The sequence below is a fragment of the Amblyomma maculatum genome, chromosome 1, assembly GCF_055883805.1.
Source record: "Amblyomma maculatum isolate TAMU_Amacu chromosome 1, ASM5588380v1, whole genome shotgun sequence".
In the NCBI taxonomy this organism is placed as follows: Eukaryota; Metazoa; Arthropoda; class Arachnida; order Ixodida; family Ixodidae; genus Amblyomma; species Amblyomma maculatum.
Window position 1 is genome coordinate 337,352,238 of NC_139344.1, and position 25,772 is coordinate 337,378,009.

Genomic DNA, 25,772 nt, shown 5'->3' on the forward strand with positions numbered 1-25,772 from the left:
ACGTCATTGTAACCCCTTGAGCGTTTTAGTAACGCTATTTTGTTAGTAATTTTGGCGTTCTAGCTGTAACCATCGAGCGCCTAATATACGGGCAAAGCAACAGTGGCGCACACTAGCTACAGAAGGCCCTATCACGTATTATGGGAAAACGGGAGTGAGTTGATATTTTAATTTGGTTGTTCGATCTAGTTCATTGTTCATATGGCACTTCTGAACGGTCGTAAAGCGTGGCTTGAGGGAGACGAATGCTTTGAAGATGCTGGGCAGAGCTGCTATTGCGCTCGTTAATAATTTAATCTAATTGCTCATATTTTCCAGTGCACGCCACTTCGATGTAACGTCTCTCATGAATTACACTAGGATATATTCCAGGGAGCTTCGCAGAATCGATAACAACATTGTCGCCTGTCGATGTCGCCACGCTGGGTTCTATATTTTCCTCGTAAGGTATTGGTCAGGGCTAGAGCCCTATATAAAAATAGTATCGTAATTAGATCCTTTTCTCGGTGACCCCGGAGCTGTCATTAACCGAGAATCGCTGAAGCGTTATGCTCCGACAATGGCAAAGTGTGGGTGGTATGGTCGATAGTGGCCTGCCCTGCAATTCGCCTTCTAACGACGCCGCTGCCGCTTGCGATCGAATCTGGCCTGAGAATTAACCCCTCCTCCCAAGTGCTCAGGTCCTCGGATTACCTGGCGCCTCTTTAGTTTCTTATTTGTGCATTCTTTTTTGTCCGACCGCTCCACTCCTTTTTCCTGTTTTATTGGTTATTCTTCACTTCGCCGACTTAAACGTAAGGTGACAACAGACTTTCCGATTTTGTTTTTTGCTTGTGCAGTCAAAGACTCTTATCATATCTAGGCGCGGTCCTTTCTTAACGGCAGTAGTTTCTGCCAGGTGGCGAAGTTGACTATTTTCAAAATAAAACATGGAGGTTTATTCATGACAATACAGACATTTGTCGTGAAACAAAACTTTTTATCATCGTAAGTGTCGACGCCATTTGTGATAACATTGCGCGCAGCGAATTATTGCTGCATTAGGACATGCGCGGCAAGACAGCTGTCAAGGAAAAATAGGAAGCTACGCTCATCATACGCATATATAATGAAGCAAAAAGATAATAAAATACATTAAGCAAGCGGTTCAAAGTACGCCTTGGCCCGTCTTTGCAGAAAGGACTCGAAGTTTCATTAAATCAAGCTCGAAGAAAAGCGGTGTCCCACGCCTTTTATGGCGAAAGCTCCTTCACACCAAAGCATAATGATGCAGCCATGAGAAGCAATCTTGACCGTCACTCGACCGTCACTCGACCGTCACTCGACCTTCACTCGACCGTCACTCAACCGTCACTCAACCGTCACTCAACCGTCACTCGACCGTCATTCGACCGTCAGCAGTTCAACGCTGAATACTGTGTGGGCCTCCTTTCCTTCGATAGTTATCTTTTTTTTTTCTCTCGCACAGGGGTTGCCCCCCCCCCCCCTTTTTTTTTTTTATTTTTCCTGAGTGACAATGAATCCGCACTTAATCGTGCGATGCGAAAGCTATTAGAGCTATTTTTCCTTGAAAATAAGTTACATCTTTCACTTACTGACAATTATTTTCAGATGTTAATTCTTGAGTGAAGTGCATTACACAGCCAAATTTATTTACAGTCCTGGTTCGCCCGCATCCAATGCCGACAATAAGAAACAAAAATTCACTAAGGGCGATTGCGTTTAATTTTTGCGCAAGTTTGTGCGGCACACTCACTGAGACGGCGCCGGATAACAGTTGCGTGCTGATATCTTTATTATCGTCTCACAGGGTGCATCATTCTGCACATTTGTGTCATTAAAAACAGTTGAGAAGCCTGCCTGGGTGGCATTCGTCACATAGTGAGCTGATACCGACAGTACTGCTATAAGAAGAGCATCGCGTGAACTGATCTGCTTGTGGATTCTGTATTCGTGGCGGTAGAGCGGATGTCTCCGGACATTGTTTGTACAAATTTTGAATTGACAGAAACTTTAAATGCAATGGATTATACCGAAGGTCACTTCATTTGTGAATTTTTGAGGGGGCTGAGAAGACTCGCCACAGCAGCGGCGATAATGATAGCGATGAAGAACCTCTAATGCATTTACAACTACGCGCCAGGCATAACTTTACACTGTACGCTGCGATAAAACAGTTTTCTGCTGTCGTGTGAGGGCTGCAAAACATCGAAAAGAAAAGTGACCCGCCTACCCGAGTGTATGCGGCAAATTATATGCACTAGTCTATCTTTCCTCGAACGATATTTTCGACGCAAGAGTTGCGAAAACACTTCGATATGGTCGTTATAAACTTTTGCGGGCACACCTAATTACATTTCGTGTTGAGAACGGAATAGCATTGAATATGAAAACCGCTCGGCCTGCTTCGTTCACTCCGCCATTGCTTCGCGCCGCATACGTCAACATTGTACAATCATCGATGCTCTATCTTCAGCGACATGATTCCGTGGTAGCCCTCTCCGCTTGTGAGTATTGTCCACTGTGGTAGACACAAACGGCGTTGTCTGTGGCTCCATTCGGCCTAGACCCTACTGCACACATTCAGTCGCAGTTGCCAACTAACGCCAATCCTTCCACTACCCTCGGCGGCCATGCCACGCCACCAGCGTGACTGCCCATTCGGCCGTTCACGTGGTCTCATGACGTCATATACCCTGCAGACCAATCAGCTCTCGGTTGTGTCACGTTGTCTCATGACGTCACATACCCTGTCGACCAGTCAGCGGATTTAGATGTCGTAAGCCGTCGGGTATGTTTTTTGTTTTCTTTTTCAGCGCAGGCTTTTATTGCTGTCCATTTCAAATAGAGCGGGTAAAACTACTGACGTGGTGTGGGAGTTTGTGAGAAAAGTTTCAGTAGAGACAAAGTGAAGACGGAAACGAAGCCAGGTTAACTTGAAGAAGTGAAGCTAGGGGCTTCGATGCTCATTATCAAGCTGCTTTTGATATATTTTTTTTTTCGCCAGACCTGAGCTATGTATATGTCGTCCTACTCCTTCGATACTGTCTCAATTTGTTCATGCGACCCAGATAATCCTATCTGGCTCCAGCAACCTAATCTCAAAGCCTTCCTAGTCAGCATCGTTGCAACAAGGTAACGGTTATTGTTCGCAAGCCTATCCGACTTAAAGCGATTTATATGAAAATCCCTTGAGCCTTGTGGCAACATAAGTGCGACTTCTCTGATCCTACTTAACGGCAAGTAACGTTTTTGTTCGAGCGTATCCGCAGTTTACATGACGTTTGCTCTATGTTTTTATGGACACCTGCAAAGCTACCTTCTCCACAGAAAGAATACAAAGGGTATTTTGACCGGCTGTCTGATGGTTGCGACAGGACCACTGTAGTCCAGATTTGGCCTAAAAAAAGAAGGGATAATGCTACTTTTGCGGAAGTACAGGCTTTTTAGAAGGATCTGCTGCAAACGAACATAATTCGGCAACCCAGTAGAAAAAAAAAATACATTTTTTTTTACAAGATATATCAAGCGAAGGAAAATGGATAAGGGAAAGAAGATTTCTCGCATGATCACGGAGCAAAACTTCTTAATGGGACTCACTGAAGGTACCACCTGTAAGCGCCACACAGTGAAAACAAATAAAATCGGAGAGCGTCTGCAAAAAAAATAGCTGATGTCTAAAGCCGAACATCTAAAAAATAATGCCACTGGTGTCGAGTGCACTGCTTAAAAACACTCCCGAAATGGCCCAGATTTCAATATGCGCGGAACCGTGTGCATCTGACGGCGTCTTGTGTAATACTGCCTGAGGCGCCGGCTTAATGCTGAAACTTATCCCTATGCTGGAACCATTTTAAAAGTTGGTATACATAGTTGTTTATTAATATTTTAATGTCTATTTTAGGAGGTAATATGGTTTTAAAAGTACCACATTTATAGTCAAAATGTGATGAGTTATTTAGTACATACTGGATTTTTTTCTCGCTTAATGTGTTTGTAAAGTAGGCTTCCCCATGGTTGGTGTTACCTTGGGGTAAAGTAACATTTGCAGGAGAAGGCTAGATGATTAAGAAACCCAAGACTGAAAGGAAAGCTAGACACATGAACAGATGATAGCAGTAGAAGAGAAGAGCAACCAAGAGACGGAAAGAATGACAAGCATAACGAAAGAAGATTATGCAGCATTATGGCTGGAAGGACGAAATGGCGCCCAACAGACTATATTTTCCGTTTTAGTATGTGATAATAACAATAAAAAGAAAATACAATAAGAAAAGCAACCACTTCAAGTGAGGAATGAGGGAAATTTTATTTTTAGTTGTCTACGATATTTCTTGCATCCTATAGTATATGTAGTGACTACTGATATTTCTTGCATCTTATATTATACTGTAGTGACTACTGAAAAGCCACAGTAACAGTTTATTCTTTTAGGGTGAACAATTTACAAAGCGACAGTCTGTGCGGTCCTTTGATAAAGTCAAACCACTGCTATCCGCAATCTTGGACGCAAGCGGAAATCTGTTTTCCACCAACCCCTCGCTGAATGATGCAGAAAATAAATTCTATAAATATCAAAATAATTAATGTTTTATGCAAGAACAAAAATGTCACGGACTGCCGTGAAGAGTTATTGCCACACGGCTAGGGCCTATACCCCGTTATCTTCAAAAACGCAATATTACATCGCGACTCATCTGAAAGCGCTCTGACCTCAAATGAACGTTTCGCCTATTAAGAATCAAAGAAACTCAAAAAGTAAGCGTTGTCGCTTCAAAATTTGTTCCTTTCACGTGCTCGCGTTCAGCCAGCGGTTTGATCGACTCTGATTGCTGCTCCTGTCCAGGGAAAATGAAGGCTTAGATTGGAGGCCTATTTGCTGTCTTCGATGAGTTTCATAAAGGAGACCTGCTTCGCACATTAAAAAATAAGAAAATATGTGGAACCAGCGGAAAACCTTCCGGCTACTTGCAGTTGTATTCTGTTACTTGTGTGACACTTTCTAATTTCCGAACTTTCAGGACAAGAAATCAAACACGTAATTGCGCCCGAAGAAGCGCATGAGTAACCCTAGCTCACGTCGGCCAGGTACGCTGTCGGAGACAGATTACGCCGGCTTCTAAATTATTTTTTTTTTTCTCCGCGCTCCCAACTGAACGCACTACTCGAAGCAAGCAAACTTTGTATTTTGGAAACGCGATCGAAGACGGTGCTTTTTCAGTGCTTCAGTGCGCTTGTAACATTTCATTTGGCGGGCGGATGTTGTGTGCAGTGGGGCCACAAGACATGTTATCCAAGTGCAGCCTGCGCGTGACGTGTTCCGCTTATATCTTTCTCTTCCGTTTTCTTCTTTGTAGCCGCGTGTTGTTTTGTCAGAATAAAAAACGTACTTTCTTGCCTGCTTCCCAATCTTTCCTTCGCTTCCTTTATCTTCTTCTATCTCAGTGCGCTAGAAAATTGGAGAAATTTGCCTACACAGCTGATCGCGCGGAAATTTCTTCCCCTCAGCAGTGTCATAGCCGAAACGGCGAACCGAGTCTTTGAAGCTAAGCGCCGCGATATTGCTCCCTGTGAACCGCTGCCGTCGCATTTAACCCGAACACAGTTCTGCAAGTTTAATGCAAGTTATGCACCTACCACGGCCCTGGGCCAAAGGTTGTGGGTGCCATCCCGACTGCGCCGACCATATCCAGATGAAAGCGAATGCTAAAAAGGTTAGTGTGCTGCGCCACATTAGTGCACGTTGAAGAGGCCTTATAGAACCTTAATTGGGGTAAATTAATATTGATTAATAATAAGGTCGACCATTGCGCTAGTTGGTCAAACATGATACAAAAACGCCAGCGAGCAGATAACACAGAAAAGAGAGAGCATGTGTGTGTGTGTGTGTGGGGGGGGGGGGGGGGGGGACTGTACGTGGGTTCCCAGATGTGCATGCTTGTGACGACGTATTGAATATTAGGAGACGAATATTCGATTCTTCCGCTTTTATTTCTCGATGCTATTTTAACAGCTTTGCAAACGAGGCAAGATAGCGCTGAATGACGTGACACGTCGGCAATACCGCCAGGAAAATATCGTGGCTGTCAAACATATGTTGACGGACGTTTTGGAAAATAGCTTTTCTTTCCGGAAAGCGGCGAAGATACAGATGTGCGGCAATCTCGTTCATTTCGAGCTAGCTCTATTTTGCGTCACCAGGGTGACACGAAATGATGTCCTCATTTCAAAGCAATATTGGTTTTCGTTTTTTCTTCTGCCTGTGCGTGTACTGGCGCTCACATGTACTGTTTAGAATATGAAGCCATGAATGCATAAACATTGACGCTGGTACTATAGTGAATCTTAATTTGAAATGCAACGTTCTTAAGGAAACTTCGTCAAAATGCTAGGTAATATAGAACAGGGATTCCATTGGCATATCCAGGGAGGCTTACTGCACGAAACCAGCATAACCGAACGTCGCCGAAAATGTGAGAAGATCGTCGGAAAAAAGTAAGGCAAAAACTAACCTGTGGCCAGTAGAACGTTATTTCGCTATATCAAAATGTTTAAGAAACGTTAATGATACTGTGGCTTGCAGAAAGCACCAACAATAACGCTGAGCACATCTGAACCAAATAATGGTTAAGTTTTTTTCATAATAGGCATTCGGCTCAAATGAAGCTTTGATAGAAAGGAGGGTGCACTGGACTATCTTGCGCCATTACGAAGTAACCTCTGCGAACTTCAACTTTCTCAAACCTTCCAACCCCAACTCAACCTCGCTTGTATTAGGTTAGGCCTGCAAGCTCAGTCGACCTACAAGCTCAGTCGGTTACAGCTGACAGACTCCGTGTTACACTGTGTGTGGTTCAACTGCTATACAATTACCGCAGTGGCAGCGTATCAGTGGAGGCGGAACGCTAGAGTGCTGCTTTGAATGAAAAGTTTACCGCTAAAAAATAGCAGCCTACTGATAGACAGTAGACAGGACGGTGGATTGTCCTATCCATTGTCTCTGTGTGCTCTTGTTCTTTAAGGAGCAAACTTTTTCTTCAAGAGAATAAACCAACTAGCCCACCGCTTTGTTTTCTATGCTACAGTGATCCTGGAATATCACCTTTAACGTTGAGTCACATGCAACCAGGCAGACAACCTTGTAGAAGCATGTGCCTGACTATTAGTTGAATAATTACTGCATAGATAATGATTAACATATAGCTGGCCGCTATAATTGGTATATATTCATAAAAACGTACAAAACTTTGGCTACATCTGAATATGGTTCTAAAGAGGTTCAGCAGAGATTTTCGCTATTCTGTTGCCTTGCTTTGTGTGATTGGGTACTTGACTGCAGCGCAAAAATGCCGGATATACCATGGCTACGACAATTTGTTGCTATGCAGCTGTTGTTATGCAGCGTCACAGCTTCCTCACCAGGCAATGACACGTTTTGCTCGGGACAGTAGCCTCCGGAACGACTGCTAGCTCGTTTGTCTTGGTGATCGCTCTGTCGGCCCGATCAGTCCGGTGTTCCGTAGATCGGAGGATGTTCCATAAGTCAGTAGCAAAGGTTGCTGACTTTACTGCTATTCCGAACGTAAATCATAGCATTAACACGCTATTTTCCTACGTTCTGTGAACATTATGCTGTTGCTATCCGTAGCAGCGCCTTGCTGTATGCAGCTGTTGACCAATCACAGCTGCTCAGCAAGCAAGACGAGATCTTGCTCATAGTAGCAGCGCCTGAATTAGTGTTTTCGCATCAATGATATTTAAGACAAGTCTGCATGAGTTGAAATTTGTCAAGTTCACCCACACAACGAGGAATGTTGCTCTGGGTAACACAGCTTACGAATTACTTATCTGATCGAAGAAAGATCGAAACGCGGCCACTTGTGAACTGAAAACCGTGACTCGGGAGCCGAAGGGCTCCGCTGCCGCGCCGTCCTAGCCAAATAAATTTTATTTCACTGTTTTTTTACGGGTGAGAAGAAGGGAAGATGCGCGGATGCTTCCGCCGAAAGCTGAGCCGAAATTGAACCAATCCACTGTTCACCTATCCCGGCGCCTCGGAAAACGGGTGGGCAACGACTGGATGGTAGAAGGTCACGGCGCAAACTGCTGTTTATTCAAACGCTTCTGCATCCCCCTTCACCCCGTTCACACCCAACCCAAGGGACGCATCGGCAGAATTGGAAGACCTCGCCGTGCCTGCTGTTCTGCTGCCGCTTCCTGTTTCTTGCGCCTTGCAGTTGTTTTTCATGGCCTCGGTGAGAGCAATGGCAGGAGAGCCAATTTTTCACAACTTTGGCATGGGTCACTTTTTTCGGCTAAGGTTTTTTTTTTTTTTAGTGCTACGAGCGTTCTATGGGATAGCCGTCAACGTGAAAGAAATTTTCGTATGGGGCTTTCTGGAGGCGCCTTGTTTTTTAGGTGTGAGTATCTTTCCACTCCTATATTTTTCGACCCGATACCGGAGCGATACTTGCGCAGGCAGAAAAGGAACTGTTCCAATATGCTGGAACATGAAGACTGATAGGCTGCATGCCTCGAAACAACGCTGCCTTACGCAGGATTTCTTTTTGCGACTCCTTGTTCATCTTGCCGCCAAAAAGAAAGCGGACGGAGAAGGTAGGCACGAACCCTTTCTGCGCTGTCCGCAAGTCTTCTTTTACTGGGTTCTTTCCACCATTTGCGTCACGTCCAAAGCGAGCGTGACGCCAGCATACTTGCGTTTGCGTGATTTGGATCACGTCCGCTTGCTGTAATGGCCAAAGTGAAAAGGTAAACCCAAAAGGGGAAAGGGAAAAATCACCCTAGAAAGAATAGCTTCAATAGAAACGTTGAAATCTTGCCGCGTTCATTGTTATTACATTCCGAACTCTTACGCCTGTCGTGTACGCTTTTGCCTTGGTCAGTGTCACGTGAAGTTTATATTTGTTAATGAATGTTGTTGTTTACTTTTACTGGACATGGGGATTTAACATGTGTATGTTTTACCTCCATTCTCCCTGTTGTAGTGGCTTCTTATATTCTACCGTTAGTCACCAAGACTGCGTTATCACGCAGAGTTCTTCAGTAGTCTTTGCTGAGACAGTTGTACGGCTGGTGACTATCATGCTGACGGCCTGATAAGAACAACTGAGATGTGCGAATTAAGCCAGTGACTTGCTGGTAGTATGCGCAGCATACTACCAGCAAAGAACCAGCATACTACCAGCATACTACCATGCAAAGAAGTTTTCGAATCGAAAGCTTCACCACGTCATGTACCAGCCAAGGTAAACCTGTCCAGCTGCTCGAGCTTCAACGAGCCAGAGCTCACAGTGAGACTCTGATATAGCGTAACCATGGTACAAGCTTTGGTGTATTACCCCTTGATGTTTGATGGAAGACACAGCATCAAGTGTTCACTCTTGTAGTTGACGGCGTCCTCGACTTCATAGTCTCGGCAATTCAATCGCTGCAGAACCATGTCTGTCCATGTCTAAGTCTAAGCCTACCCCAAGCAAAGCCACGCTTTCGCGTCGCCTACTGGGTTTAGCGGGGTGAAACCTCCATCTTTTTTAGGGAGGTTATTCATATAATCTTGTATGCTGAACCGACGATAGAAGCGAAACTTCATGCCGTCGAAATTCAAATGAACTTGCAAAAAATCCTTTGCACCTGCAGTTCAGTGGGCATCACGCAATGAATTCGGCGCTAAGCTGGTTGCGCAATTAAACTTGTTTACAGTTCACAACTTCTTTCATATACGGTCAGTGATGACAGAACAACGTTATATAGCTTTTCAGCACATACAAATATTTACTTTTGGTATTAAACAAACAAAACAAGAACTAGGACATAGTCTTGTGACAGATGAAGATCTCCCGGACACTAACTTCGTTTCTGATGCCTTCATAACTTACGTTCCGGCTGCTCGTGACTGAACTCGCCGCGCCTTTGTTCAGCGGTCTAACGTAAATGTGCGGTGCATCCGGTCTGGAGCGAACAGCGAATACACGTAATTAAGCGCGCGCGCTCTGGCATGAAGCGGGGAACGAGCACCAAAAGCTCGCTGGCTCTCGACGACAGCGTAATTGAATATGGTCCTCTCTGGTGGGTGACACGTGTTACGTTGTGGGGAATAAAGCAGCCCGACTCCGGCGGTGACTGTGTCTCACTAAAAGTATGCAGCGCTGATAAACCTATGGGGACGGAAGAACTGCTTTCGCGGGAAGCGTTCCAGGGTTACTCTGTAATCCGCACGCTGGTCAGTAGAGATAAAGAGTGCTACGATAACCATAGTCGCTGCGCACAGTGATAGTTGTTTAGCTTTGTATCGATTGGAACATCAGCTGTTCAGTTTTTCACACGTGATTTGTGGAGTCCCTTCTACCAGTGTTCATCGGTGTGCGAATTGTACTACTTGTTTACTGTCTAGTTCCAGGCGTTTTTTCGTAATATGTCGCAAAATCTCCTATATATGAGTTATTTTCTATTACATAGTATCTCGTAGTTTCTTTCGTGTGATTTTTGTGTATCACTTTTTGGGTACTCTTTTTTTTATCTCTCTCTGAGGTGCCGAGATGCCCATCCATTTTCTTGTAGAGAGTTTTGCGGTGTTCAAATTGATGAACACTACCGGAGGCTGCAGTAATAATTGTTACAGGACCAGCGGCCGTAATCAGACGACTATATTATTGTTAGCCTGCTCATTATCTGCAGGTTTTAAACCAAAATAAGTCGCAACGAAACACATACTCTAAGCCAGCTAACGCCTTCCCCCGTTCAGTTCACGAGCGCGTGTACAGATACAGCGCTGCACCATATTATTGCTTTCACTGAGTACTCAGCGAAAAGAACTCGGAACTCGAGGGGCTTTTAACAGGGCGATGCTTTAGAATCACCCTCAACATAACTTCCATTATCTACAATATTAAATGAACCATTAATCCTTTGATCACACTCTGCCCTTTCTCGATAACAACCTTTGTATGAAAGGATAAAGGGGAACAGAATTTCACCATTAGTCTTGTCTTTCATATTCTCTTTTATATTCCAATGTGGTGCACGCCCAACTCATACACGAAAGGAGCCTTAATGTTCGGTGACTCGCAAAGCTGCAACGAGAAGCTCCCTCGAGCGAATGTCTTTGAGCTTCGCGAACGGGCGTCGTCGTAGCAACGAGACTCAGCAGCCCTGGTAATATGAAAGAGCCTCGTTGGCGGTCGCCTCTGGCTCGCGTCGTTAATTCCTCGGCAGTGGAGTGGGTTGAGCTGTCAGCGACATTAACCTAATATGTGTTTATTTAAAGCAATTTTCGTCCGCCTATTTGTCTGTCGTGTCTTATTTAGAAATTTTTGTTGGTTCTCGAATACAGAATTTCGAAGGCGAAGTCAGACTTTGTCTCCGCTGTTGAGGAACTTCCGCTGAGCTTTTGTGGTGCGCCTCGTAGGCTGCTCACTCTTGCATTCTTGTCTGACACGGTACGATGTTCCGAGTGACTGAGAGCTCAAGAAAGGGTAACAGCGACTGCGTCGCAGTAATGGCACGCAGGCTACGTTTATGTGTCTCCGTTTCTTTTCTTTCTTTTTTTTTTCTTTTTTGACGCGCATTGCGGCGTAGACATCTCTCCGTCTTTAGGTGAAACATACGTGAGATTCGGCGCCGTGAATATTTTCTCCCGTCGTTGTCGAGAACTGTTCTCTATAATTTAATAAATGAAACGTGTTTGCCCTTATCGCATAGAATGCTTCGACGATTGATTTATAGCATTAGAAATAAGTTCACCTTACGTGAAATATTATATGACGCATACATTTATTGTCTGCCGGACGCGCCTGCACATCTGCTGTCTATACTTTTTATTTGTTTGTATACTGCGGGCCACACTTGTACATGACGCGTTACAAGTAATTTATTACTGGTAATCAATTACGTTTTTTTTTTAATTTGGCAATTACGTTTTCGATTACTCGATTACTTTTTCAAACTGCAACGTTTTGGGTAATCCAGTTACATTCTATGTAATCGATTACTTGTAATCAAATACTTTTTTAAAATTAAAATTATGTAAAAGTGAGTGAACCGGGCGCAATAGCGCAGCTGCTTTTGAGCATTTCGCTGCGCACTGCGCCGTTCCAGCATATGGTATGGCCGCATGCGCCTCTCTGCCTCACGCATTACTCTTTCAGCGATCTCAGTCTTTGGCGGTGTCGCCATCTCTGGAGGCTTTTTGTAAGAATATATGCATAGAGAATTTGCTGCGATCAAGAAAACCACTTTTTTTTTATAACGTTGAATGTTGGCAGTTAAATATATCGCATCGACCTAATCACAATAAAGTAGTATACCCGCCATTGGAAATACCACTGCACATCTAAATGTGGCTTTTTTCGTCCAGACAGCAAAGGACTGGAATCACCTTCCTGCCGACTCAGTTCCCCATCACGCTCATCCAGCACACTTCAAAGCATTCATTGAAAGACTCGCCAATGAATTGTAACAGCCCACCCTTCATGCAATACCCCAACAGGGGAATTTGGGGAATAAAGAAATAAATAAATAAATATCGGCTATATAATATGCTTAATAAGAAAACTCATTACTGCAGTTGGGGACCATTTTCCAGGTTGTTTCTCCTTTATTTTTGTTTTCTATCTTTCTTTTTATTTTGGGAGGGGGGCGCTAAGACACAGGTTTGGCCAGCTCTTCGAGGAAAGCGGAATCTGTTGCGATTTCTCGCTTTAAGGCTAAGTGGATGAGTAGTGGAAAGCGACGCCAGGAGTTCCGTTAGTTGTTGGCCGATGAATTAAACCGTCCATGCTATAATTACACGCCATAGGCCGCATTTGATATTCCTGAGAAATCGCCTACAGACGATTATTTCAGCTTTTCGTTGGCCCTGCCCGCAACTCCTAACAAGAGCGCCGGCAGCAGCAGCGAAGTAAGGAGCTTCTTAGAGGACACCAGCCCCGAAGCCTTGCGCAACCACTAGTTGGTTTGCATTCGCTATAATACCGCCCTTCCCTCCAGAGCATATATTGAGAGAGCATGTAGCGTTGCTGCGGACGTGTTCACGAGGAAACGCGGGAGGATTAGCGAAGGTAACGTGGAAAAACAGCTCCTCTTGAAAACGAGCAATGTTTAAGGGTATATCGCGCAATCCGCAATGTCTCTGTCGTCTATGCACGCTTCTGTTATATGAATAAACTGTTTTAAGAAATGTAACGCAAAAGTAATTGATTACTTTTCTGTGATTGTTCAGTCACTTTTGTGGGACTGTAATCGATGTTTGTAATCAATTACATTTCGGATGAAGTAATTGTCATTGTGACCGGTTACTTATTTTCTGTAACGTGTACAAGTCTGCTGCGGGCCAGAATTCCGGGCCAAGCAGATGAGAAGGCAGTGACAGCGCGAAATCAGGATATAAGCAGCTCACGCATATCCATTCCATACAGCTGTTAATTATACATCGTTTTTCTATAAGCAGATTGTGCATACATAATCTCCCGCTACACCCTAGGTCCTTGCCCAAAAGAGCCGGTCTTACATCACGGCTTTCTTAAAGGACTGTCTTGCTGTAAAGTAATAAAATAATAATAATAAGCACGATGGCGCCTCGCTTCAAGTTAGCTTCAAGAATGCGTAACTTACTTTTGTAACAAAGAAGTTAGGCTGATAACATCTGCTACGCATTCAACTCCCAGCATGTTATCTCTTTCTCACTAAGGTCCTTTTTTTTTTTTTTTTTTTTTTTCACTTGCGGAATCTTGAAACGCATATAACCTCTAACCTTGCGCGCTCTCCTATACGAGGGTGGCCGCTGTCCTTGACGATTGACTTGGGCACTTTCCCGCAACGCCAGTGCGTCGCACGACAAGCAACGTGGGGCGCTGGATGCATTAATGAATGCATCGCCGAGTGTGTCGCATAAACTAATCTGCATAACTATCTGCACCCCTGCCAAAACACGTCACCACACCTTGATTCTATTTGACTGCGTGAGCCGTTTTTCGCATCCAGAATCTTTCAGAAGTAACCTGCGCACATTTCTATTTCCCTATTCCTGTTCTATATTCGTCTTTCTGTGCGAAGGGTAGCGGCACATGGTCCGTCCAATGGAAACGCCTGTTTCCTATCGAAGCCCCCATTTCGTTCGGAAGGGAAAATCTCGGTTACACCTCGTTCATCTCCTCGTATCCAGACGGAAAGGTCCGCGCTATGGTAGCGCGTTCTTTGTACTATACATGCTTGGACACATACACACCTGTATTCTATTGCGTGAAAACCGTGCACCATCGCAAAGCTTACAGCCGGTGTCAGTGAAACACGGGAAGCAAGAGTTAAATGAGTATCCCATGCGCTATCCCTGATGACAGCACAATGTAAAAGCGCGATGACGATGGATGCGATAGAACAGGAGGTGGCCAATTAGGCGCTAACGAATTTTACATTCGGCTGCCTCTCATTCGCGCCTGACCCTAAGTACATGCTTGCTCGTCTCGTATTTGCGTGCAACTATGAGCGTTGCGTGCAGTAACTGAACATGGTGCCTGCCTGCAAGAATATACTGTGCTTTTTGCTGCGACCTTTTACGGGCACCGTGATTTGCAAGGGCTAGCTTTTCGTTGTATTTTGTATTACCATGTTTTCGTCCCGCCCTTTAACCGAACTCGCAAGGACTAACGACGAAATACAGCGAGTCGATACGTTGTTTACTTCACGCTGCTTTCTACTATTTACGCCCTAATAACAAAACGCAGGGCATGTTACACACTAAGTTAAACACCAAAGTTCCAACGCGCCGCACCGTATTGCGTTTGCTACGGTATAGCGTACGTCGGTGTGTAGATAGATAGATAGGAATGAGGATGGAAGACAGAGATGTTAACTAGAAAGGCCTCCGGTTGGCTACCCTACACTGGGGAAAAGGGATAAGGGGATTAAAGAGGGGAAGAGAAAAGGGAAGTAGAAAAGGGACGTGGAGCACAGTCAGAGTTTGTCACACAAGCCGGTGGCTGTTAGAAAATTAAACAGCGCCCTGTATGCCTTAAAGGCGGTCGACTGCCGTGGCCACGGACCAAGGATCTTATCCGCCGTTAAAGGGCGAGGATCGAGGCGGCCCAGCGCACAACGCAGCTTATGTATTTCATTATATTACATATTACACACCGGCGAAATCCATACCCGAGCATTAGAGCCAGTTCGCATCACGTCATCTCCGCCCCACCCCCTTTCCTTCATTTCCTACTTTCTATTTCCGGAGTCTTTCTCTGGGTTCCGATAAAAAGCGAGAAAAGCGTTGATCGAGCCAGTGGGATCACCATTTGCGTATTGATAAGGGAACTGCAAGAAGGCTTGTGACTGAGTGGCCCTACTGGAAGGGTTTTCCCGTCGTCAGCGGGCTGCTTTCTCCGGCACCGCTAAGCCATTTCGATCTTACAGGAAGGAAATGGGCTCGCAAAAACATATGGCTCGAGAGGTTGGTGCAAGCGCATGTTCGAGGCGCAGCCTGTGTGAGTGATTGCAATGGAGGCACAAAGCAGCGTTCCGCATCCCTTGCTTGTTACATTGTGAGAAAAGGTAAACCGACCGAGCTGATTCGTAAAGATCATCCATCCTTTGTGAAGCAAAGCGCCAATCCTTGTTCGAATGTATTTGAAGTTGGACAGAGGTGCAGTCGGTGAGCCCTGTTTCTGTCATGTGCTGAATATAAAAGGCGGATCGAGTCTTCTGAGTTCACAGCAGGCCTTTATTGTGGTTTCCAGCCATTATACTGGTTTGTTTAGTATAACAGCGTAGTGTTGCTAGGGTGATGACTTCAGGTTGAATTTCTTTAATACGACAACTTCGTTGAAAGGTATAAAACTTAACTTATTGGTACACTTTTGAAACTGCTTGTAATTATGCCTGCTATTTCTTTAAACTGCACGCTGTGGAAGAAGAAGTTTGGCTGTCATTTTTCGAAGTTGTCAAGGTATTTTTCCACTCATCATGACTAATATTATTCCTGGATAATTTGATTCACCTCCAGACAAATGTCAATTTGCGTAGCCTTAACGGGAGGGTTCAGCGTGTGTGATTCTTTTGCCATGTGACCGGCTCGTACATGCAAAAAAAAAAAAAAAAAAAAAAAAGAGCCAGTCATCAAGCAGCAGTCAAAGAGGCGAGGCCGATGTACTAAATTTGTTTAGGTATCAACGCAACGTCACTAAAGGTCTCTTTTGACGGAAAATGTGGTATCGGCGCCTTGCCGAAAAAATCCTCATTTCTTGAGATGGGCATGAAGTCAGAGCCAAGCAATATGGCGGAATAAGCATCGGTAGGTCAGTTGCTGTAATCGAACATCGGTCTCTTGGGTCGCTATCCAGCCCGCCCCCTCCCCCCCCCCCCCCTTTCCCTCCACCGCCCTCTTTTAGGAAAAACGAAATCTCATTTTGTGCTGCATCGTTCATGGCCACGTTAAAGTGAACCCTTACTTCGTTAGTTATTTATCAAATAGGCTAATACATTCTTCATCGTAAGAATGAAGGGTGATGGCTGCTGAAGCAATTAAGTGTCCACATTGCGTTGGATTAGTAGTATTCATCAAATAAATCCCGCAAAGAAAGTGAGGCTATTTGGGCGCATTACGAAATGAAGCACCAAATCAATTATGTTGTAAAAATCTTCCAATAACACTAGCAAGGATGCGTTGGTGTGGAAAATTTAACGATTAATGTCGAGGAAGCGAAACTTCCGCATCTGAATTGTTTGCTAGGCGCTTACAAAAGTGTTACTTCTGCTTCTCAGGGGCATGTTACCTAAATTTATCTTATTTTTCCTTATGTGTGGACCGCGCTCACGAGACACAGAATAAGTGAATGTAATCGTTCAACCAAGTATTGACAACCTTGCGGTCAGGTTTTAGTTTATTCTCAAACGGTTGAAAGGCCATCGCCATGTCTTTAAAATAATATAGGTAAGGTTTCATTCCCTGTGACGGCATGAGTTGGGCATATTGATTCCTTTGTCTTGCATGATACTTGGTGGAGTTTTGAAAAGGAGCTAAATAAATACGTTAAAATTTCTGCCAGCTGAACTTTATGTGCAGTTACTGTACGTGCTTATTATTAATATAAACAGCGCGAACACTGTGGCTTGTACTGTGGCTTTCTTTTATCTTGTCCTTTGTCTTCGTGTTCGCGCTGTTTATATTAATAATGAATAAGTACCAACTCGCCCAACAAAGTATCTTGGTAAACTGTACGTGCATTTAGTGAAACGCCTTGCCTGGTTCTTCAAACGTAGACGCAGACTGACAGAACCAACATGAGGCAGCAATTCCCTCTGTGCCGAACGTAAGCCTGGAGATAAACGCAATTGCGATGTATGTATGTACGTAGTAAATGTAAAGGGCGGAACACAACTGAAGAGCGGACGGCTTATGCAAAGAATACAACCGAAAAGGACATTCACGTCTAGTCTCCGTGTTTGAAAGGCTTAACTTTTTTATTACCGTTGCTTTTTATGAAGCAGTGTATCGGGGGCCCGGAAATATGTTTGCCGAGAACGTTTCTTGTTTATTTAAGGCGGGCTGCGAGATGAGCTCGGGAAGATTTGACGAGAATCGGTTCTTCTGAGCGGAGCGGTGGGTTGTAAGACCAAGGTGGCGATGAGGGATGGGCTGTACAGTTCAAGTTTCATTTTATTCGTGCGAGCTGAGCTTCCGCTAGTGACGTTTTTTTTTTCTTTTTTTTTTTCTTATTTTAGTGGCGGTCTTTGTGCGGCGTGACTTTAAAACAGCCGTTTTCGTTTGTTTTCTACTCTTCTTGCTCTGGCAAAAAACTCACTGTTCAAAATATGGCGCCGCGTATTGAGGAAGTGTTGTAAAACCGAATATTTACGGCAAAACGCCCTTTGGATAAAGTGCTGTTTGTCTTTGATGCTTTGTTAGGGGGGTTTCCTTAAAAGAAAGAAAAACACAAAATGACTCCTTCGGCCTGAACGTCAACGTAATACCGTTACGCATAAACTATAAAATTTAAGCTTGTAGCCGAGGCAAAGCGTTTGCTTCTGCTCTGTAGCCCGCAGGGCCTAACTGATGAAATAAGCGAGCACGTACTGTGCAGTGCAGTGATGCTTAGAAATGAACGAAAAATCGTTTGGGAGCGAACACTATTTGTTCTTTGTCGTAAGCCCTCACGACATTTCTTTCTGCTGTGGGCGGTGAGAATCTATTTAATTAATGAATTACTGCTTGTTGTCGTTGCCACTTTCGCTAAATACACGCCATGTGTGTGACTCGCACTTCGACGCCCGTCACACCTACAGATACACTACCACCTTTCTCCGAGATTCTGACTATGGCGGTGTTGAGGTTCAGTTGAAGTCATTGATTTCCTGCCACCCACCGATGCGTGATCATCGTTTATTTTTTCTTTTTATCTATGTCGGGTTGTGGTGAAATTTCAACCTTTAGACCTCATGAGAGCTTGGCCCACATCAGGTCAGTATTTGATTAAAGGCTGAAAACCACAAAAACAGGTCACAACAGCAGCCGTTTCGAGCTGTATGGCGGAACTGTTTTTAATCGGAGTGCAAACAAATTTAACGAAGGCAGAAGTTCGCCCTTCAAAGCGATGGCAGACAGGGCGTGCCTTAGTATTGTACTGGTCCTCTGTGCTGGTAAAAAGAAGCTGAAAGCGAGATTTTAAGTTTGCCTATTTGCTATACGGTACTATCATGAACGGAACATAGTTCACAGAATGTAGAACAGCTACTCCCGAGTTTATCGATTCACTTTGTATTATAGCTTATACCATGGTCTTAATTTAGCGTTTGTTTCCGGATAAGTGTGTCTTCGTCTCTGAAATTCTTGCCCTTATAACTTATCATGGAGATTTGGGCCACTTATTCTGGGGCGCCTGACAGATCGGGGGAGAGAAGGGGGGGGGGGGGGGGGGGGGCAAATTTATTGAACCAGATATTTTTTTGACGTTTATGAGTTTTCTATGCACAAGTTCTTTCTTAGAGGAAGGAACAAACGACGGCCCCACCTCTCCTCCTCCTTAACCCCCTCCCCCCCCCCCCCCCCCCACCTTATGCCATATAACACTTAGAGTATAACGAGTGGAAAAAGAAGCACTATGACCTTTTCCAAAAGTACAAAAACAAAAATTTCACAAATTACAGAACGGACACCTCAATTTCTGGAATCCGATCCTTGTGAGCGTGAGCTTTTTTACTTCATTGTGTATAAATGTATATAAATTTACTTTTAAATGTGGGGAGTGAGAGCCATGACGTCGACATGAATCGAGGCCTTTTGTTCTAGCCCCCTCGACTATCACCAGAAATGGTGACAAACTGGTGTAAAATGGAAATTACTTGTTGGGGTTTCTTTTATTTCTCTACCAAGGAAACATTTTACATGACATCAATATATTTGTTTGAGGCTACAATTAAACAAGATACCCCCCCCTATTCTCTACCTTCCTCCGAAACCTTGCTCTTGTGAGACCAAATTTTTTTCCGCGGCGGTCGAGTGTTGTCGGCACAATTACGCAGTCCACACTTACGCTTTGTGTTGTGTAGTGAGAGTCCGGCCAGGCGAGTGTTTACAAGGCGTCGCCTGTTTTCGACCGCATTCAGAAGCTCGTGAAAGGATAATGTCGTTCCGGGAAAGCCCGGCCAATTTTAACTGCGCTCTATTGTCTCCAAAAGTTTGGCGTTGCCGCGGCGCGTGGAGCAGTGAGCACAATTAAGCTGGATTTAATTGGCTCTACCCAACCGTAAACTTCCAGGTCCCGTGGACGCCGTTTTACGTGTTCCTTTTGGACACCAAGGTCTCTGATTCTGCTGAGGTCGCGGGTGGAAGAAGTTTGCGGCACACTTTGCGCACATGGGCAAACATTAACGGCACGCGCGTAAGAGCACAGCGCTTAATATGATACTCCTGTGAATGTTTTGCCCCGCTGGATCGCGCTGCTCGTTCGCGTATGCTTATGAACGTTGGAGAGTACGAGCACCTTTTCATTCCCAGGCGCCTATCGTCACTCCTTTCATAAAGCCGCTTTGTGGGTGCGTGAACGTACTCAATACTCCTACTCCAGTATAATGATGATTATGATGGTTATGACTTTGTTGATGATGATGATGATGATGATGATGGTGGTGGTGGTGGTGGTGGTGGTGATGGCTTGTTCCGGGGTGGCTTAGCATTTGAGTGAGTGTGTACTCAATACTCCTACACCAATATAATGAGGATTATGATGGTTATGACTTTGTTGATGGTGGTGGTGGTGGTGGTGGCGTGTTCTGGGGTGGCTTAGCATTTGAGTGAGTGATGAGAGTATGGCGTTTGAAAAGCCTTGGTTTTAGTAAAATTTAATTGTTAGGCTCACTATGTGTTCATATCGACTGCCATATGTTATTGAAATTCCGCTGGAGCGTTTTCCGAGAACTGTATGATAGACCGGCGAGAAGCCTGCCGTGGTTTCTTCATGACAAAGGACATCCTTCGCAAGGCAAAATCACTAAGGGGAAATAAGTATTACTCGAAAACATCTAAGCATGATCTAAATTCATTTGGATCCTTCTTAGCTGCGGAAAAAAAAAGCGTAAGCAGCTATTTGCCGAGACCCAATATTTACAGAGCTCGGACAGCACACGTGTGCTGAAATACGTCGTTGATTTCGTGGTAAGCTGAAATCTGGTCCGAGGACAAGTTGTGTACTCGCGCTCCCTAAGCAGGGGGAGGGAAGAAGATAACAGCCTACAGGCGGTCGCACATTGAAGGCCATGCGAGTCGCCCACAGCCTACATTCATTTTCTGCGCAAATACCCCGCAGTGTGGCTTCACTGGGCAAATATATACTCGACAGGAAGCCGCGCCGCTGCAGCCGTGTCGGCTTTCACAGAGGAAAAAAAAAACCTCGAGAGTTGACCTACAGGGGCTTCTACGCGACGCGGACGTCTTGTTTGCTCCGGACGCGAGTTAATTTGGCACCAGTCGCTAAGCATGCGATGGCGGACGCAAATATGTGCCGGCCTATATATGATGACGATCTATGATGTCAGCCGCAGCCTCTTGAACAGTGTTGACAAAAATCTAGTATGGTGCGCAATATGTCACGGTATGCGCACTGAACGCTTTGTGTACTCTCCGAGGCAGTAAATTTGATGCGTGTTGCTGGGGTCCAATCGATGGCTATAGTCACCAATCATATTTCTAGCGGCTCTGGATCAGCGTGCTCCTAATCGGATTCGAGCTATCGGGAGTAACATGTATAGCGCATATAACGAATTTTGCCGGAGACAGTGACGTACCCGTGTAGGCGATCGATCGAATTTTTCGCTTAGTGTACTTTTCCCGGTGGTGCAATAGAGAGAGTATTGCGACGCGCAACGAACACCAGGTAAGTATTTTCGCGCAGATAATGGCTTCCTAGGAGGTGTTAAGGGCGTGGGTCGATGGCGGTGTCAATGAAGGCCGCGGGTCCTCCCCTCTCAATGTATGCATCGCATGCCCACAACGCACTAGAGCGGGTGGATTGATAAGGTATGTGAAAAGCTGATGGCAGGCTGGCCTAGCTGCCGGTGCAGTGCCCAAATTGCTGGAGCCAAAGGTCAAACGGCAGCTGACGGAAGTGTGGTCGGGTGCACGTTGTTTTGCGTGCGTTGTCTATATACTTCTCGTACCCGGAGCCGGTGTCGTCCATTCTGATTTGCCCGTTCTTATATCTGGACCGCGTGTAATTATTGCTGCCGCGTTTAGAGTGCAAAGCTGTTGTGCCGCTTGGCGGTTGCTCTTTTTTCTTTTTTTGCTTATATTTCAGCGCACCGATCTTAGTGAACGAGCACATGGAACGGTCCTGCGTCCTTGCGAAACTAAAGAGTGTAATCGCTTCCTAAACTGCATTGTATTGAAAGTAATTAGACAGTGAATTCACCGTTTCTTGGGGAAGAAAAAAAAAATGAGTCGGAGCTTCGTTCGCAACTTTCGCAACAATGTAGTTACTCAGTTGGAAAAAAACTACAGAAAATTTTCTGATGTTACGACAGAATTTCTGTGTGGTTTTTGACGGGAAACTTGTTGTGACAACAGAACACTCTGCAGTAACATCAGAAATTTCTGTAGCTACAACAGAAAAGTGCTACAGGACTACAGACAACAGAAGTATACTACAGGAAAACTACAGAACTACAGAAAAGTACTACAGAAGTACAGAAAAATCTGATGGTTACGACAGAACTACAGGATATTTTGTCGTATTTTTGACACAGTTCTGTAGTTTTTTTCGACTGGGATATATGTAAAGCTTTAAAGACGCTCGCCTTACTCCTGAAAGGCCTGATTAATAAAGTGAGACACAATCAACAGCGATGAATGCCCTCCAACCAATGGCGTCAATGTGAGCGTGGGAGAAGCTTCCACTCGCCTGCGTTGCGTGTCCCTTGGAAATCAAACTAGCGCACTTCAAAACAAAGACACAGGAAGAGAACGACAACACAGCGCTGTGTTGTCGTTCTCTTCCTGTGTCTTTGTTTTGAAGTGCGCTAGTTTGATTTCCAAGATGAATTACCAACTAGTCCGTTCTTTTCCACCCTTGCAAGTTGCGTGTCCCGTTGCAAGGCGAATTCGCGTTCAGGTATTTCCTTAAAGGAGCCATTCGACCTACTTGGGCGAGTGCTATTGCGATGTTGTAATTCATCAGCGCGTCTGTAAAATCAAGCACATCGCAACATGACACGATACAATAGCCCTTTGTTGGGCTAATTAGCGATCATTGCGATCTAGTGGCGCTATGTTCGTCTTCCTGCCTCTGTCCATGTCTGTCTGCGCTACTATTGCATCACAAAATACAACCATACAACAATGACGAATGCACTGTACTGCACGACGTTTCGTATAATTAGTGAATAATTAGTGAACAAAACGCAAAGAGCGTGCCGAAATGAAGGCATATCAACGTTGCTTCGCAGTGCACCTTCCGCAAAAAGTAATCGGCATAAACATCGGCCTATTTGAATAGCCTCGTTCAGCCCGGCGAAAAGTGAGCGTCATGAGCGCGGGTTGCGCCACTGTTAAAAAAAAAAAAAGACAAAGTCTGATATTGCAGCGGTAGGCGATTGATATTGCGTATAGCAGTAAACGTAGGCCGATGCGTTCGTTGGAGAAACTTAGCCCTAGAGCGATATTCGACTTCAGATATATTTTCAGGCGTCGCAGCTAACGTCACAGCTCTCGAAGTACCCACCTTCCTTCTGGGCCTCTTCAGTGGTTGCTACAGCGGCGTCCTGAAGGTCTAAATTAGGACCTAATCTTCCGGCATCACGACGATTTCTTTTCAAAGTGTATTCTGGTGCCCAGAGGCGCTGTCTTAGAGCCGAGTTACGAGCTCACTCACTCTGTCCCGACTTCATGAATCGACGAAATGCTTCGTACTCTTTTCGCTAAGGCCGAGCGAGCTAGAGCTTGGCATTTTGTACGCATTTCTTCAATCAGCTGATAAAGCATAACTGAACTAATACTCGTTGGGTTCTAGAGCTCGTTTTTGAAGCCTACATTCTGCGCCTAGTCTGAGCACATAGTATAACATATTCTTTCCTCAATAAATGTTTCTCGTCTTTATAATCAAGATTAGCATTGCGCTTCCATGTTAACGTTTACCTGCACAGTAATTTGATGGCAGTGAATTGCTTGGAAACTTCAACGTCGTGCGGTATTAATTTACCTGAAGCGTTGCGATCTAGCCGTGATAACAGTAGCTCAAGAAAAGCGCCACCTACATGACCAACTAGACTCTAGCATAAATGCCAGCCCCACAGGTTCAAGGGTTTCATGAATGGTATGTCAGTTTGACCTAGCAGAAGGCGCTGCCTGAAAGAGTAAATTTATCCCAACTCTAAAATGAAGGTTGTTTCTTTGCCCCAACAAGTTTAGGGTTTGGCAGATGAATTTCAGTCCTATAATGTTTAGTTCAGGTGAAAACAGTTTGATAATACCACATGGCCTTGGAATGGTGGACTAGTTCAGAAAGCACTACAAAACATATTTTCATTCGAGAGACTGAAACACACGCCAGCTAATACATTTAGACTGTTGCAGATATTCCCCCAAGAGATTTCAAAGCCCGGCTTCTGGCATTCTACCATCCCGCGAAATTTTTCTAGCTCCGTTCTTCAACCTAAACGGATCTTTTCTTTCGGCTTTTATAACTGATCTCAGAACGTCTATGCCGTCGTAACCTAAGTAGTTATGACCTCCGCTATCTGCCCTCACTGGCCACGTGAGAGCAGTGGAACGCGTGATCTGCATGAACATGCCCGGCTGTGTGTGGAAAACGATCAGATGGATCGCTCTCTTCGCGTCGGCGCGTCCTGCAGTCGTACGTCACCGTAAGGTCGTCTGCGTCGTGGCGTCGCAGCTACTTTTACCTTTCCCTCTTACTGTCAATAAAAAGTGGTATCTAACGTCACAACACTACATCGAACTATGCTGGGTGCAGTACCGTAGCTGCATTATTTCATTCCTTTAGTGTGTGCTTTTGTGCTTTTGTATGCGTTTTTCTGCGCTGTCTTTCTTTTTAAAATAATTGATAAGTAACACAACTTCAAATGTGCATGCCTCTAACGGTTTTTTTTTTTTTTTCTTTTTGTCCAAAAAATGACAAAACGACAAGGTACTTAACAAAGCACTTATGTTTATGAAAAGAGGCCGCCGAGCCTATTCGTACTCTGGATATATACGTTAATATCACTTCTCCTTTTGGAACCTAAGTACATAACCTGTTAATTTTGTACGGTGTTCAAATGCAAATAGCGAAGCAGGTTTGTGCGCTGGCGTTTCCCAAGTCACAAGCTTTTTCAGCTGGCGCAGTAGCCCTACAAAGGGGTCCAGACTTTGCTTTGTGAAGTCAAAGTCGGGAACCCTAGCTTCGCTTCCGACCTTGTTCGGCAGACTTGACGTTCTGCTAAGCGAGATACTGGCTGAAAAACAGCGTTCATGCTCACTTTGAGTGGTTGAATAGATAATGAGCCGCACAACTACATGGGGCATTTTTGTCTGAGTGCTGTATTTCTGCACATAACCTCCAGACGCCGGATTACATCAAACTTCAATAATTAATTACCGAGTATCACCCAACACTTTCCGTTTATTGCTGAAAATTTGTGCCGTCTCAAAAACAATGTTTGTTGCAACGGGTCACGCACTCAAACAGTTTTGAGGGGTAAGTGTTCCTGGTACAAAGTGTTGCTACTCCATGTGGCGAAGATGTTGAGCCTGTGTAATAATTATAGCAGAACAGCCAGCAAAACGAATAAGGGTTGAGGGGAAGCCTACAGGAATCCCGTCTCCCTGCCCTCTGTCTACCAAGCATAAGAGCACAGTAGCGACACAACACACACAAACACTCTTGAGCTAGCTCTCTCGCAGATGTTTTGCTAACACATAGAGCCGGCTGGAGCCCCGAAGAGATGTACAATGGCAAGTTTATTGCTCGCTCTTCTCTTCTCGCGCAACACGTCTTAGCCTCGAACGATAGCTGGACTCGGCCTCGTTTCATATTTGCACTTTTCTGACCACTTTTTATTCTCTATATTAATTCGAACAGAACTTTATCAGGCTACTTTGTTAACTCGCCTTTTTTGCAATCGGCGTCTTGAAGTTGAGGTTGTTGTAATCTACAGGCAAATAACTGCAACAACTGATCCCCCGAAGCGGCACTTAGAAATTCAATTAAGGTTGACCACTAGACGTACCCTCGTAGGAACCTTCGTCTAAATCATATTCCCCCATATCTGATCACAGT

The 25,772-nt window shown here is 44.8% G+C and overlaps 1 protein-coding gene across 2 annotated transcripts in view; it reads left to right on the top strand.

The window, feature by feature from the left end:
* LOC146207521 (uncharacterized) overlaps nucleotides 1–25,772 on the top strand; it is a 272,224-nt gene that overhangs the window by 175,229 nt on the left and 71,223 nt on the right. The gene's annotated exons all lie outside the window — the stretch shown is intronic.